The sequence below is a fragment of the Nicotiana sylvestris genome, chromosome 4 (assembly GCF_000393655.2).
Source record: "Nicotiana sylvestris chromosome 4, ASM39365v2, whole genome shotgun sequence".
Classification (NCBI taxonomy): Eukaryota; Viridiplantae; Streptophyta; class Magnoliopsida; order Solanales; family Solanaceae; genus Nicotiana; species Nicotiana sylvestris.
Genome location: NC_091060.1, coordinates 19,977,540 through 19,994,322, shown reverse-complemented (window position 1 = coordinate 19,994,322; position 16,783 = coordinate 19,977,540).

Sequence of the window (16,783 nt, the reverse complement as noted above, 5' to 3'; positions counted from 1 at the left end):
TGAAAATGCATCTCGAACCACGTCACAATCAATGCACCCGTAGTTGTTAACACATTTTCGACTCCGTTGAGATTTGAATTCGGGTCACATCAATGTGCACCCGAGTTTAAGAATGTAATTTAATTAAGCCGCGCCTAAAGAGTCTAACCGCGTTATTATTTTCGGGAAAAAGCCATGAAATTCACTAAACGGCCTGTCCTAAATTCTAAATATTTATTATGGTTAGTTATTGAGGGCCCCACAATTTTGCATTTTTATTTGGCGAGGCTCGTCTCTATTTTAGAGAGGATATCCTAAAGCAGCTACATTTCTAAATGCGTTTGTCTAAAAATAGAAGAAGAAAGACACACGTTAACTCAAGTATATGCTTTGGCCTAACCTGGATCCTTATCAATTTCTGATTAATTATTTATTAACATGGAGAGACGTCATACCTTGTGCAACATGCTTTTAATTGGACAAAGAAGTCACATGCGAGATCGACGAAATACCAAACCTAATCCGAACAACATCCTAACAGCGGATTCAAATTAGCTTGCTTAAACAGGATTAATAGAATTCCTTATTAAAGGATGTTACTGATGATGTTCTAAACTAATCCCATACACTGCCTAAAGGAAATCTAACTGGGTGATTCAAAACTATATCATATTTGGTCAAATTTAAAAGCCGTTCGCCCCTACTTATTCAAAGCATGCTGAAAGAGTGAGTTTAATTTTAACAATTGTACTAAATAGTTCACATTCCATGAATTATATTTACATCTTGTATGCTACTAAACGAATCGAATACCACAGTTTCAAATCAACGTGAACATTAATTAAGTACAAACTTACTAATGTATTCTCTATTAGGCTACAAATTAAAAGACTTATACAACTTTAACAATATTCACAAAAAGCTGTAAGTAAAGCCACAAATGATTAAAATTCTTCAGATCTTTCGATTCAACTTTCATTGCGACATCAGTTACATCAGACAGATTCGAAGTGTGTACCTGAGAAGATGCTTACAATGGAGAAAGCAAAAGAGTCAATTGAGCAACAGTGCAAGCGAAACAGCAGTAACAGATGAACAACAGCAGGACAAATTCCCAGTGCAAGATGCAGTTTAGAGCCAATGAAAGATGGCAGAATGTAGCAAATTCCAGCAATTTGGGATCGGAATTTAACCAGAATGGATCCAGAACTGAACTAATGCTACACACAACTAGTAATCTCAAACAGGACTCAGAAGAAATCAATATGGAACAGGCAAATCCAGACTAGTGAGAAATCAAGACAAAGATGAAAAATGCAGTTCCTCTTTTCTGTGTTATGCCTCTCTCTATCTATTTCTGTCAGTGTGTGTGTTTTCTAACAACTCTCTTTCCCTGTTTTCTTATCAATCCCCCTTATATCAGTGTATTCCCCTTCCTTTATTATCAATGTCTATCTGTGTGTGTGTCTATGTGTGTATGTGTATGTATTTTTTGCTCTCTCTTCCCGGATCTCCTTCTCCTTTTTTTTTTTGATTAAAATTCTTCAGATCTTTCGATTCAACTTTCATTGCGACATCAGTTACATCAGACAGATTCGAAGTGTGTACCTGAGAAGATGCTTACAATGGATAAAGCAAAAGAGTCAATTGAGAAACAGTGCAAGCGAAACAGCAGTAACAGATGAACAACAGCAGGACAAATTCCCAGTGCAAGATGCAGTTTAGAGCCAATGAAAGATGGCAGAATGTAGCAAATTCCAGCAATATGGGATCAGAATTTAACCAGAATGGATCCAGAACTGAACTGATGCTACACACAACTAGTAATCTCAAACAGGACTCAAAGAAATCAATATGGAACAGGCAAATCCAGACTAGTGAGAAATCAAGACAAAGATGAAAAATGCAGTTCCTCTTTTCTGTGTTATGCCTCTCTATCTATTTCTGTCAGTGTGTGTGTTTTCTAACAACTCTCTTTCCCTATTTTCTTATCAATCCCCCTTATATCAGTGTATTCCCCTTCCTTTATTATCAATGTCTATCTGTGTGTGTGTCTATGTGTGTATGTGTATGTATTTTTTGCTCTCTCTTCCCGGATCTCCTTCTCCTTTTTTTTCCCTTAAACTGATGGAAGTCCTCCTTTTATAAGCCTCAAATCATCCCTTTAACAGCCTGTTTAGATCATCAGGACACCTTCCCATGTGCTGCCCCTTTTCAGTTTCCACTTAGCTAATTAAGTATAAACCTCCCCCATCATATTCCCTGGCAGTCTTACTTTTGAGTAATGTTTATTATTTCTGAAACTAAAGTAGAGTATGGGCAGCCTATTTTAATTCAGAAAGGGGGCCTTTATGCACATGTGGTGCACAAGTGCACATGCCATCAATTCAGTTTGCAATTACAGACCACACCTTAGATTTCTGAAATCCAATTAATAACTATAAGTAACTAGACTCAGTTCCTAATTAGATTCAGGCAATGCTTAACAGCAGCAGGTCAATTTGTTATTGTTCAGACAGTTAAAACTAATTGACGACACATGTCGACTCGACTATATTAATCATAACATGTACAATCGTAGCCAAAATCAGACATTCAACAGTATCACACAAGGGGTTCAGATTGCAATGTTAATACAGAATGGCCCTGGGAACTAATTGAACGAACCAATTCAAATTCATTTGATTGTACAGCTTACACATACACATTATCAGTGAATAGAAGAGGGACTTAATCAAACACGTAGGTTCAGGCAAAGTGGACAGGACACAGTTGATAAAATTCAGGGACACAAATTAAACAAAACATGAACAGACCTTTAATCAACACATGGACTAAAAATAAAGGAAAGAGGAAAACAAAAACTCACCATAAATCCCGAAAAATCAAAAGTCTTGGCTTGGATTCGAACAGGCCCTTCTTGGGGTCGAAAGGACTTTAATCAACACTTAGACTAAAATCCATTAGACCCTAAATACCTTGGCTCGAACGGATACGGACCAGTGATGAGGAACCCTAAGGTTCCAAAAATCAGATCTGGGATTCATGCTTCCCTGGTCAGATTCGGACCAAACCAAGCATGGTTTGGTCACGAGGGGGTCTGGGGAGTGTCTGGTGTGAAACTGGGGTCAAACAGTGTAAGTCAGGTTCCGACTCGAATCTTCAAATGAAGATTCGAGAAGGTGGAAAGGGATTCGAGCTAGGTGGTTAACAGATCCATGTTCAGGGTTGTGAGGGGGTTCTATGGTGTTAAGGTGGAGGTCACCGGCGTTCATGCCGCCGGCTTTCATGGCGAAGAATACAAGGGCAGCTAGGGTTTGGAGGGGAAGGGGATGAGGACGAAGGTCGGGGTCTCGGATAGGGGGGTAGGGTATGGTAGGAAGGTTATATATGGAATGGGTGGATTGATTTCAACCGTTGGATGAGGCGAGATGGAAGGCTAGGATCCTTCAGTTAAAGGGGAACGCTGTCGTTTTAGATTAAAGGGGGTTGGGTCGGTCCAGGTGAAATGGGTCGGGTTCATCAGTGGGTTATGGGGAAGTGATCTTGGCCGTTGATCAATCTGAGATCAACGGCCCAGATCAGACTGGATTAAAACGGCGTCGTTTGGACGTTTTTTGAAGTGGGCTGGTCTGGACCGGGTTACACAGGGGTTTTGGGTTTGAGTTTTGGGCCTCGAATTTAAAATGAAAATAAGCCCAACTGATCTTCAACCCAATTTTGCGCTCTCTTTTATTATTATTTTTATTTTAAAACAAAACCTAAGTAAATCAAATTAAAATTAAATAAACACTTAATACAATTATTTGCACACATATATTAAAATATTTAAAGCAGGTAAAATCAAACAAAACAAAAATCACGGACAAAGATGCCTATTTATGATTTTTCTTTTTAATAACCAGATTACGGTTCCAACTACGCATGACACATACATTTTTTGTATTTTGTTTTAATAAAAAATAAAAATGGACAAAAATCATAAATAATTAACAAAATTCCACGTAAAATCCGAAAATTGTACAGCAGGACCATTTGTTAATATTTTTCATTTCTTTTTGGAGCGATTGTCACGTAAGACAAAAATCACGTGCTCACAGCTGTCCCTCTTTGTTCGGAAACACGAAGGGTTTTCGTGCAAAGATAAAGTGAGCGGATATGAGCGATTTTTTGCCTATGGACTACTCCGTGTGAAGCATGTTTTTTGAAAGTTTTGACCGAATCTTTGCTTCAAAGATTTCCTACATATCCTGGGCTAAACAGGAATCAGGTCAATGTAGTTCGGGAAGCTTCGGTAGCTGGGACTACCATGGGATTGCAATGCTTGTTGTTACTGCTGTTGTTGTTGTCACCGTTGCTTTACTGACCGCCTTATTACAACCAAAAGAAAATTGAAACTGAGCTAAATACTTATATGCATGTCAACTGCTAGTTACAAGATCCCTATCTATGATTCTTTTGTGACTTGATCTTGGGTCTCAGCTGATTCTGCTTGTAGACTTCGATCTGAATCTTGATGCTTGCGAGTTGTAGGTGCTTGCTTACTCTAGGATACTCAGTGAGACGTGACTAGCAGAGTTCAGGACCTTAATCAAATGTTGGAGTCGATCCGCCTTCCATTTACTCCGATATTTCGGGACATCTTCTTTTTGTCTTTTTCTTCTTTGATTCTGAGTTGAGACTCATCTCGTGGGTCATTTCGATCCGTGTGGCTCGAGGTTAGACCTGCGGGAGAAAAACAAACAAACGAACGAAATTTTCTGCCCCAGTTTCACTAGGAAAATTTCGTGAATTATTCGCCAGGAAGTTCATAAAATTGATGAAAGAGGATATGCATGCTCAGTTCAGGGTTGAGGCCCTAAACCGACTAGCTGGGGAGAAGTTCGGTTTTAGAGTTAAAACTCTAATACTCACCAACTGGGGGGAAAGTTCAATTTAGGGTTCAAAACCCTAATGCTGATCAAAGGAAAAATTCAGTTTAGGGTTTAAAACCCTAATGCTGACTGAAGGAAAAATTCAGTTTAGGGTTTAAAACCCTAATGCTGATTAAAGGAAAAAGTTCAGTTTAGGGTTTAAAACCCTAATGCTGATTAAAGGAAAAAGTTCAGTTTAGGGTTTAAAACCCTAATGCTGACTAAAGGAAAAATTCAGTTTAGGGTTTAAAACCCTAATGCTGACTACATGGAAAAGCTCAGTTTAGGGTTTAAAACCCTAATGCTAGCTGAATGGAAAAAAGTTCAGTTTAGGGTTTAAAACCCTAATGCTGACTAAAGGAAAAATTCAGTTTAGGGTTTAAAACCCTAATGCTGACTGCATGGAAAAGCTCAGTTTAGGGTTTAAAACCCAAATGCTGGCTGAATGGAAAAAAGTTCAGTTTACGGTTTAAAATCCTAATGCTGACTAAAAGGAAAATTCAGTTTAGGGTTTAAAACCCTAATGCTGATTACATGGAAAAGCTCAGTTTAGGGTTTAAAACCCTAATGCTGGCTGAATGGAAAAAGTTCAGTTTAGGGTTTAAAACCCTAATGCTGACTAAAGGAAAAATTCAGTTTAGGGTTTAAAACCCTAATGCTGACTGCATGGAAAAGCTCAGTTTAGGGTTTAAAACCCTAATGTTGGCTGAATGGAAAAAAGTTCAGTTTAGGGTTTAAAACCCTAATGCTGACTAAAGGGAAAATTCAGTTTAGGGTTTAAAACCCTAATGCTGATTGCATGGAAAAGCTCAGTTTAGGGTTTAAAACCCTAATGCTGGCTGAATGGAAAAGAGTTCAGTTTAGGGTTTAAAACCCTAATGCTGACTAAAGGAAAAATTCTGTTTAGGGTTTAAAACCCTAATGCTGATTGCATGGAAAAGCTCAGTTTAGGGTTTAAAACCCTAATGCTGGCTGAATGGGAAAAGTTCAGTTTAGGGTTTAAAACCCTAATGCTGACTAAAGGAAAAATTCAGTTTAGGGTTTAAAACCCTAATGCTGATTGCATGGAAAAACTCAGTTTAGGGTTTAAAACCCTAATGCTGGCTGAATGGAAAAGAGTTCAGTTTAGGGTTTAAAACCCTAATGCTGATTGCATGGAAAAGCTCAGTTTAGGGTTTAAAACCCTAATGTTGGCTGAATGGGAAAAGTTCAGTTTAGGGTTTAAAACCCTAATGCTGACTAAAGGAAAAATTCAGTTTAGGGTTTAAAACCCTAATGCTGATTGCATGGAAAAGGTCAGTTTAGGGTTTAAAACCCTAATGTTGGATGAATGGAAAAGAGTTCAGTTTAGGGTTTAAAACCCTAATGCTGATTGCATGGAAAAGCTCAGTTTAGGGTTTAAAACTCTAATGCTGGCTGAATGGGAAAAGTTCAGTTTAGGGTTTTTAAAACCCTAATGCTGACTAAAGGAAAAATTCAGTTTAGGGTTTAAAACCCTAATGTTGATTGCATGGAAAAGCTCAGTTTAGGGTTTAAAACTCTAATGCTGGCTGAATGGGAAAAGTTCAGTGTAGGGTTTAAAACCCTAATGCTGACTAAAGGAAAAATTCAGTTTAGGGTTTAAAACCCTAATGCTGACTAAAGGAAAAATTCAGTTTAGGGTTTAAAACCCTAATGCTGATTAAAAAGAAAATTCAGTTTAGGGTTTAAAACCCTAATGCTGATTGGCTGGGGACAAAGTTCGAGAATACTAAGCGACCTCTTTTTTTGAATTTTCTTGTTTTAGTAGAATATAAAAGGGAGTTTCGTGGAAACTTACCTTTCGAGTGAATTCCTTATTGCCAAAATATTTCTTGTACCCATGTACCTTCTTCTTTGGGCGACACCTGCTTCTTGCACGGTTGTCTTGGATTACACCTGTTTCAACTTTTCAGACAAAGAACAATTGTTAGTTCGGAAATGACGGTCGGTTTGGTGACCTTGATCGTTCCCGGTTGCTTTGTTGCGTCTTCATTTCTGTTGCGAAGTCCCGCCATTGATTTGATTCATATGCCGAAACCCTTTAGACCGCTCAGGCTTGTATTTCCATATTCTGTGATGATTTGCCTCGTAAGGCTCTTTTTTATTTTCTTTTTTTTTTGTGTCCCGTTTTGCTTGGAGGTTCTCGACGGGGATTTTATTGGAGGTATTCTGTGGGGATTTGTACAAAGGAAACCCTATGGGGGAATATTTACAAGTGGATTCTTTGTGTGGATTTTTGTACAATGGGGCATGCTGGGGATTTGTTTCGAAGCGGGCTTTCTAGGCTTGGTTGGGGTAAGCTTGTTGGGGAATTTTTACAAAGGGACTCGCTGGGGATGTGCTGGGGAAATTCCAACGGGGATTTTTTTTTATATATATATTGGGGAGACTTTGTGGGGGATTGTACAAAGGGAGACTCTGTGGGGATTCGTCCGAAGGCGGACTTGCTGGGGGAATTTTCTCTTTTTCCTCTTTACTTTGAACGCCATCAAACATCATGATTCATCAGGCTTGGACAAACGTACCAACGAAACGAGGTGTTTTCCTTCATGAAACGGAATTCCGTGCAACCAAACCTGCCACCTGTCCTTTCCGGTACATCTAGAACTTGGGCTTAAACATAAAAGAGATTCGAAGAAAAACAAAGAAAAGATAAAACGAATTTCAGAAAAGGAGTGCCCCCTTCGGGACGAGAAAGACTTATCTTAGGAAGATAATGCTGGCTTTAAATGACATGACATGCTCTTTGGACTGGACGCATGACTTTCCATGAGCTTGTGTTTCCCTCAACCAGAACGGATCTGTGATTCCAAACCTGGTGGAACTTGCCGAAACCTCCTTTGGTGGGGTCACTCTTTCGGCCAACAACGCCCTTTGCGGGTTTTCGCTGGCTGACCTCTCTCATTTCTCTTCCTGTCATCGCTTGATAGCACTCTTTGTGAGTTTTTACTAAACAAGCTCTCTCATTTTGGTTTCTCTACTCCCGTCGCCTCGTGGTGCCCGAAGGTTTTCACCGACGAGACTCTCTCATTTTATCTCTCTCAATTCAGAGTGTGCCGGTCTCCATTTGTGACGCTTATTGGTTTCCCACTATCTTTGGTAATTGATCTGAAGGCTTGTGCTTGGTAAAGAGAGGTAGATGATACTAACTTCTAAACTGCTCGACGTGCCCCGGTTTCAATTTCAGGGTGAATGGGATTTTATTGTTGGTGTGACTGAACCTCAGGGAGAGGCTGCCTACGTATCCTTTCGGAATCAAGTCAAACGTAGTTCAGGCCTCAATCAATGTTTTTTTTTTTTTGTAAGCGGCTCAAAGGCTTGTAGAGAGAATTGGGTAGTGTTTGGGGAGTAGTGGGGAATAAAACCTCCTTCATTTCAAATGTGTCAAGACTACTGGAGTATAATTCAGACGTAGTATCTCTTGACTGCATCTGCATTTACTGCTGTTTCGGGATCATTTCCTTCGATATCACCTAGATACAATGCTCCTCTCGGCAATATCTTCCTTATGATGTATGGGCCTTTCCAATTTGGAGCAAATTTCCCTTTCGCTTCCTCGTGATGTGGCAGAATACGCCTCAGTACCAGCTGACCTACTTCGAAATTCCTGGGTCGGACTTTCTTGTTGTAAGCGCGGGCCATTCTTCGTTGGTACAACTGTCCGTGACAAACCGCGGCCATTCGCTTTTCATCGATCAAAGTCAATTGTTCTAATCGAGTCTTGACCCATTCGCTGTCTTCGATTTCTGCTTCGACAATGGTTCGAAGAGAAGGAATTTCTACCTCTGTCGGTATTACAGCCTCTGTCCCATAAACCAAAAGATAAGGAGTTGCTCCTACTGACGTGCGTACCGTAGTGCGATATCCCAACAATGCAAATGGTAATTGTTCATGCCACTGTCGGGAACTTTGGATCGTTTTCCTCAAAATCTTCTTGATGTTTTTGTTTGCCGCTTCCACAGCACCATTGGCCTTTGGCCGATAAGGAGTAGAATTCCTATGCGTTATCTTGAATTGCTCGCATACATCTCCCATCAAGTGACTGTTCAAGTTTGCTGCGTTATCTGTAATGATAGTCGCAGGAATACCGAAACGACAGATAAGATTTGAGTGTACAAAATCCACTACAGCTTTTTTAGTGACCGACTTGAGAGTGACAGCCTCTACCCATTTTGTGAAGTAATCGATGGCAACCAGTATAAACCTGTGTCCATTCGAAGCCTTTGGTTCGATTGGTCCAATGACGTCCATGCCCCAGGCGACAAATGGCCAAGGTGCAGACATGGGATGCAGCTCCGTGGGAGGTGCATGAATCAAATCACCGTGCACCTGACACTGATGACACTTCCGAACGAAGCTAAAGCAATCCTTTTCCATGGTCATCCAGTAATAACCTGCTCGAAGGATTTTCTTTGCTAAGACATACCCGTTCATGTGAGGTCCGCACACACCTGCGTGTACTTCGTGCATGATCTTTCTCGCCTCCTCAACGTCGACACATCTTAGGAGGTTGAGGTCCGGGGTTCTTTTGTACAACAATTCACCGCTCAGAAAGAAACCACTTGCATGTCGCCTAATGGTCCTCTTTTGATCTCCAGTAGCGTGCTCGGGGTATTCTTGTGTCTTCAGGAACCTCTTGATGTCATGGTACCAAGGCTGCGTATTTGATCCCGCCTCGATTACATTGCAGTAACCGTGTCTTTCCTTGATTTGGATTTCCAAAGGATCGACGTGGGCGTTGCCCGGGTAGGGTAGCATTGAAGCCAGAGTAGCAAGTGCGTCCGCCAGTTCATTGTGACACCTCGGGATATACCTGAACTCTATTGATGTAAAGCGCTTGCCGAGGTCCTCCCACATGATGTCGGTAAGGGATAAGTTTGACATCCCGAGTTTCCCATTCGCCTTGGGCTTGCCGGATAATCAGGTCAGAATCTCCCATAATAAGTAAGTCTTCGACATCGTGATCGATTGCCATATGCATGCCCATGATGCAGGCTTCATACTCAGCTGTATTATTTGTGCAAAAAAAACGAAGTCTAGCTGTGGCGGGATAATGCTGACCAGAAGGCGAGATCAAAATTGCCCCAATCCCTACACCTTTGGCATTCACGGCCCCATCAAAGAACATCTTCCAAACATGAGCGTCCTCCGAGACTACTTCTACGGTGTTCACTTCTTCATCTGGAAAGTAGGTACTCAATGGCTGGTATTCCTCATCGACCGGATTTTTGGCCAAATGATCTGCTAGCGCCTGGGCTTTCATTGCCGTGCGAGTGACATAGACTATGTCGAATTCAGTAAGCAGGATTTGCCACTTGGCCAGTCTTCCAGTAGGCATCGGTTTCTGAAATATATACTTCAAAGGATCCAACCTGCTTATGAGGAACGTAGTGTGGGCTTGGAGATAATGTCTCAGCTTTTGAGCAACCCACGTGAGAGCGCAACATGTCCTTTCCAGCAGAGTGTATTTGGCCTCGTAGCCGGTGAATTTCTTGCTCAAGTAGTAGATTGCTTGCTCTTTCTTTCCGGTTATGTCGTGTTGCCCGAGGACGCAACCGAAAGAGTTCTCCAAGACTGTCAGATACAAGAAAAGTGGCCTCCCTGGTTCTGGAGGGACCAAGACTGGGGGATTCGAAAGGTATTCTTTGACTTTATCAAAGGCTTCTTGACACTCAGTTGTCCATTTGATTGCCGCATCTTTCCTTAACAGCTTGAATATGGGCTCACACGTGCTTGTCAGCTGGGCAATAAACCGACTGATGTAGTTCAACCTGCCCAGCAAACTCATCACGTCTTTCTTCGTTCTCGGGGGAGGCAAATCTCTGATAGATTTTATCTTAGTTGGATCTAGTTCGATACCTCTCCTGCTTACGATGAAGCCCAAAAGTTTGCCCGACGGAACTCCGAAAGCACATTTGGCTGGGTTCAGCTTCAAGTCATACTTCCTTAATCTCTCGAAGAATTTCCTCAAATCTTGGATGTGATTATCCTGCGTCCTGGACTTGACTATCACGTCGTCCATGTACACCTCTATTTCCTGATGCATCATGTCATGAAAGATGGCAGTCATGGCCCTCATGTAAGTAGCCCCAGCATTCTTCAAACCAAATGGCATGACCCGATAACAGTAGGTGCCCCAAGGCGTGGTGAAGGCAGTTTTCTCTGCGTCCTCTTCATCCATCAATACCTGATGATACCCAGCGTAACAATCTACGAAAGACTGTATTTCATGTTTGGCGCAATTATCAACGAGGATGTGGATGTTGGGCAGTGGGAAATTATCTTTGGGACTTGCTCTATTCAAATCTCGGTAATCTACACATACCCGAGTCTTCCCGTCCTTTTTCGGTACTGGAACCACATTTGCCAACCATGTTGTATACTGGACTACCCGAATCACTCCCGTTTTCAGTTGTTTAGTGATCTCCTCTTTAATTTTGTCGCTGACCTCAGTTTTGAACTTTCGTTGCTTTTGTTGAACTGGAGGACAATCAGGATGAATCGGCAATTTATGAACCACTAGATCAATACCTAGTCCCGGCATGTCATCATATGACCAAGCAAACACGTCTTTAAATTCAAAAAGAAGTTGAATTATCGCATCTCGCGTTTTCTTGTCCATGTGAATGCTTATCTTGGTCTCCCGGATTTCCTCCGGGGTTCCTAAATTTACCGGTTCAGTGTCATTCAGATTTGGCTTAGGTTTATTCTCGAAATGTTCCAAATCTCGGTTTATTTCCCTAAAAGCCTCTTCTTCGTCATATTCTGGTTCTGAGTTCATTAATTCACAGTTAAATAGCTCGTTGTGATCTGGGCGTGAAGTCCGCAAGCATGTCATATTTAAAGCCGCATTATTATAACTGAAAGGAAAGATAAAAGGAAAAATAACACAAATCAGAACAAAAGAAAGAATGGGAAAGCAATGATGATTTTTTTTTCATTTTCTTTGGAAAGTTGGAAGACAACAATGTTTACAACTCAGGAATTCAAAACAACAATTGAAAGGAAGAAAACGTTCAAGTTATGTCCTGGAGACAACTTGTGACACAGGAAAGGTGGCAGGACAGGTCTACCCGGACTTCCGTCTAGTCGGGAATGGCGTGGCCTCCCAGTTTTGAAGTTTGGCGTTCGGCCCCACGTACATCATCTCAGCAGTGCTTGTGCCTTCACCTGGTTGAACCATGTGGACCTCGTAGAGCATCTCTCTCATCGCCCCACATATCTCCTCGATTTCCTCAGCTGTGAAGACCTCATCATCTTCTTCTTCAGCGTACCCTGGCCTGATGAAAGTTGCATATAAATCCGGCAATGGTCGAGGTAACTTCCAACCCTCATTTTTCCTTTTCTTTGCCCACTCTTCGTCTGCTGGAGTAGGTTTGAAACCTAGTCCAAAAGGTTTCTTGGTGACTGGCAAGGAAATGGGTTTTGTTATTCCCTGAAGGGTTCGTCCAAGCCCTTTCCCTGGCCTAAATCCGTGCCGGATCATCTCTTTGGCCACCATAACCGAGGCGTTAGACAAGAAAGGCTGGGGGCAGGGTATTCCCTCTTCGTGCTGCTCTGCCAGTACAATCTCAAAAGCTTGATAGACCGTATGTTCGCTCCCTTCTCTCGGTTCCAGATATGGGATGGATGGGTCCCGATAAATAGCATGCTCATCTTTCCCATAGACCACGATCTCTCGGTCTTCGTACTCGAACTTCACCATCTGGTGAAGAGTGGAAGGCACAGCTCCTGCCGCATGGATCCAAGGTCTGCCGAGGAGGAAATTGTAGGATGTATCCATGTCGAGCACCTGAAAGGTTACTTCAAACTCGACTGGTCCTATGACCAACAACAGGTCTATTTCCCCCATGGTATCTCTCTTGATGCCGTCGAAAGCCCTTACGCAGACATTGTTGGGTCGGATTCTTCCGGTCCCAATTTCCATTCTTTGTAGCGTGGAGAGCGGGCAAATGTCAACACCTGATCCCCCATCCAACATTACCCGCTTGACATAGTAGTCCTCGCATTTAACTGTTAGATGCAAGGCCTTGTTGTGTGCCGCTCCTTCCGGGGGTAAATCGTTTTTGCTGAAAGAGATTTGGTTGACGTCGAAGAATCTTTCTGTCATCCGCTCTAGTTGTTCTACCGAGGTTTCAACTGGCACATATGCTTCATTTAGGGTCTTCAGTAAGATCTTTTGATGCTCGGTCGACCTCATCAACAATGACAGCATGGACACTTGCTCGGGGTACTTGCGCAGTTGATCTATCACTTCGTAATCCGGCATTTTCATTTGTTGGAAGAACACTTCCGCTTCTTCAACACTTACGGGCTTCTTTGGCGGGAAGCGCCTTTGTGTGGCGTTGTTCAGCTCTTGGGTATTTGAATACCTTCCAATGAAAGTGTTTTCTGGAAGTTCTCCCATGACCTCTTTACCTTTGTACATTACCAAAGTCTTTTGATAATTCCACGGCACTGTGGACGGGTTGGTCATTGGCTTTTGTGGCACGCGTCCGATAACCACTGGCTCATTCAGCCGAGGTGGTTGAATCGTCCCCCGGACCACATAGGCCCCTTTTGGCACGTACATAGGTTTTGTCTTTTTGATCCCGAAGTTCTGCGTCTTCTCAGCTCGACCTCGTGGTATGTAAAGAACTCCATCCTTTACCGGTACCACTTTCTTCTCCACCTTCTTTTCAGGCTCGCTCTTTATAGCCTTGGCCTCCTCCCCCTTTTCTGGTTTCTGGTCTGTTTCAGGCCTTTTCCCCGTGTCGACAATGGCAATTATAGCTTTCAAAGCAGGGTCGAATTCTTTGTCTTCGCAAATCATTCCGATCAGTGGCCCATTATTGTGAGCAGGCAATGGATTGTTAGTCGCATTTGGGATCTCTTCGTCCCTTAGCACTATTTTCCCTTGCTCTATCAAATTCTCGACCACTCTTTTCAACGACCAACAGTCATTTGTATCATGTCCCTCGGCCCCTGAATGATAGGCGCATCTGACTCCAGCTTTGTAAGAAGGTGACGTTGGGTTTTGCCTCGTTTGAGGGATTGGTTGTAAGAAACCCAACTGGACTAGCTTCGGGAACAAAGTAGAGTATTGTTCACCGATGGGCGTGAAAGTCCACCTTCGAGGTGGCTCCTGAGGGCGAATGTTATTCTGCGGGGGTTGTGGGTTATAGTGGTTACGGTAAGGAGGCTGATTTCTGGGAGGTGGAGCTGGGCCTCGGTTGGCTTGTTGTGGTGGATGGGCATAAGGCTGGGCATTCATGACCATATAAGGTTGATGAGCATATGCCAAATTTGAGTGGGGGTAGTAGTGTTGTGGGGTTCTTTCCGGAAAACGGGGCCTGGGATGACGATACTCCCTTGCTTCCGAGGCTGCCATGGTCGTTTCTTCCTTCTTCTTCCCTCTTGCCATTCCTCCGGACCCGCTTTGGACGGCTTGGGAGGTCGCCCTTATGGCTGCTTGACTCAGAATCCTACCTGTTTTCAGACCATTTTCCACCATCTCTCCAATCTTAATCGCTTCCGCGAAGGGCTTTCCCATGGCTGACATCATGTTTTGGTAATAGTCAGACTCTTGAGCCTGGAGAAAGGTAGTGACCATTTCCACTTCATCCATGGGAGGCTTCACCTTTGACGCCTGCTCACGCCACTTAATAGCATATTCTCTGAAGCTTTCTGAGGGTTTCTTCTTTAAATTCGACAGAGAATTTCGGTCTGGTGCAATGTCGATGTTATACTGGAATTGTTTTACAAAATCTCTGGTGAGATCATCCCATATATGCCATCGGGACATTTCCTGGTCCATATACCATTCCGAAGCTATTCCTACTAGACTTTCCCCAAAATATGCCATTAGCAGTTCTTCTTTTCCGTCGGCTCCCCGCAATTGGTTACAGTATTTCTTAAGATGTGCAATGGGGTCACCATGCCCATCGTACTTCTCAAACTTTGGGGTCTTGAAACCCACTGGCAGGTGTACGTGAGGGAACATGCGTAGGTCGGCGCAAGAGACGCTCTTCTGTCCGCTCAATCCTTGCATATTCTTCAAACTTTGTTCAAGGCTTCTCATTCTTTTGGCGATCTCATTTTGTTCTGCGATTCTGGGGTTCTGATCCTGCCCGGGTGCAAGCTCGCACTGAGGCGGTGGAGGATTAGTGTTGGTAGTGAACCTAGTTGGTTCCATTGAGAACGAGGGTGCTTGGAATGTAAAAGAGGATGAATCAAAGCTTGGCTTGTACGTAGCAGGCTATGCCGTAATCGGGCAGGGTGGTGCAGTAAAGATGTTCATGCTTGCATCAGTGGATGACATTCGGGGATGAGGCTCAGAAGGCGATCCAGCAGAGAAGGCTGAGGTGGCTGGGTACCCGAATGGGGTAGCAGGATAATTTATGGGGACATTAGAAGTCCCACTTGACCTGGAGAATAATTCAGGGAATCCGGGGACGACACTTGGCGGCTCTTTCCCATTATTCCAGTCGTCCAGCATTTCCAACATGCGGAGTCGTAAGATTCTATTTTCTTCCGCAGTTGCGGATTCAGGTGTGAGGACGGCTGAGATCGAGCTCTCCTCGGAGACAGGGATTGTTTGCAACGGAATTTCTAAAGACATTTCCACACTTCCTTTTGACCTGGTGAAGTAAGTGTGAGTATTGCTTCTGGTTCTAACAACAGGTAGTCGAACACTTCTCCTTGACCTCGTGAAGTATGAGTGCGAGGCCATACTTTCACCAAACCAACCGTCTTTTCCAAAAACCTGAAGAGATACTCAACGACAAACGCACGGTTAATTTGAAACAAGATAACAGATAGGCAACCTCACGTTGAGCATGATGCACCTACACAGTTAAGTGAATTCTACATGTTTGCGACGAAAGCATGCGTCATTCCGGCATTCCCTTTTCCAGCATTCCCTTTTGAGGCATTCCCTTCTTTTTTTTCTTTCTTTTTTTTTCTTTTTTTTTTTGCGGTAAAAATGCGACCGGATCCGATGAGGATTGCCTACGTATCACGACGCCACGTGAATCAGATCGTTACGTAGTTCAAAAACACAAATGAACGTAAAAGAAACAACCTTTTATTGTTGAAACGGTCTATTACAAACTACATTTTGCAAAAGAAAGAGCAAACTTTGAAAATAAACCTAGACTCAAAATAGACTAAAAATCACCTTGATGGGAAAACAGGCAGAAGATGCTAAGATACAGACTTGACTTATGAGTACATTATGGTTTTGAAAATTGGTGTCCGTGGGGCATCGTTCGGCCTCGCCGCGGTCCTAGGTGTGAGATCCCTCTCAAGTTGCTCCAGCTCATACATGGTCTGCTTGACATAACCCATCACTGCCGAGAGGACGGTAACGCTGGTCATGTTCTCACATCGTAGACATCGTCTGGTGATGGCATGGGCAATGGCCTTGATCCTATCTCTGGTTTGCTTCTTCTCTATGAGTAGGCGTTTTATCTGATCGCTACATATCTTGAATACCTGAGCATCCTGCATATGCTGATGCTTCAGTTGTCGTACTTCTAACTTCATCTGGGCCAACAAATCGTACCAGTATCTGCTCTCAATTTGGAAGTCCTTGGCCTGATTAGCTGCTTTGATCTCAAGTGTAGCCATCTCTCTCTTCATTTTGGCAACAGTTTTCTCGTGGTCGCGTTTCGATTGGTTCAAGTATCGGCGATGCTTCTCTACTTTTACTCCCCACTGTGCCTTGAGCTTCGCCATAGCTTTCCCGATTCTTCTAAACCATCTCGCCATTCCGCGACTTCTCTTCTCAAACCCTTAATCAACTGTTGGTCTGATCGACTTCTGGGCTGTTCATCAAGAGACAATCTCAATTTTTGGATTTGGGCCTTAAGTTCTTCATTCTCTCGGAC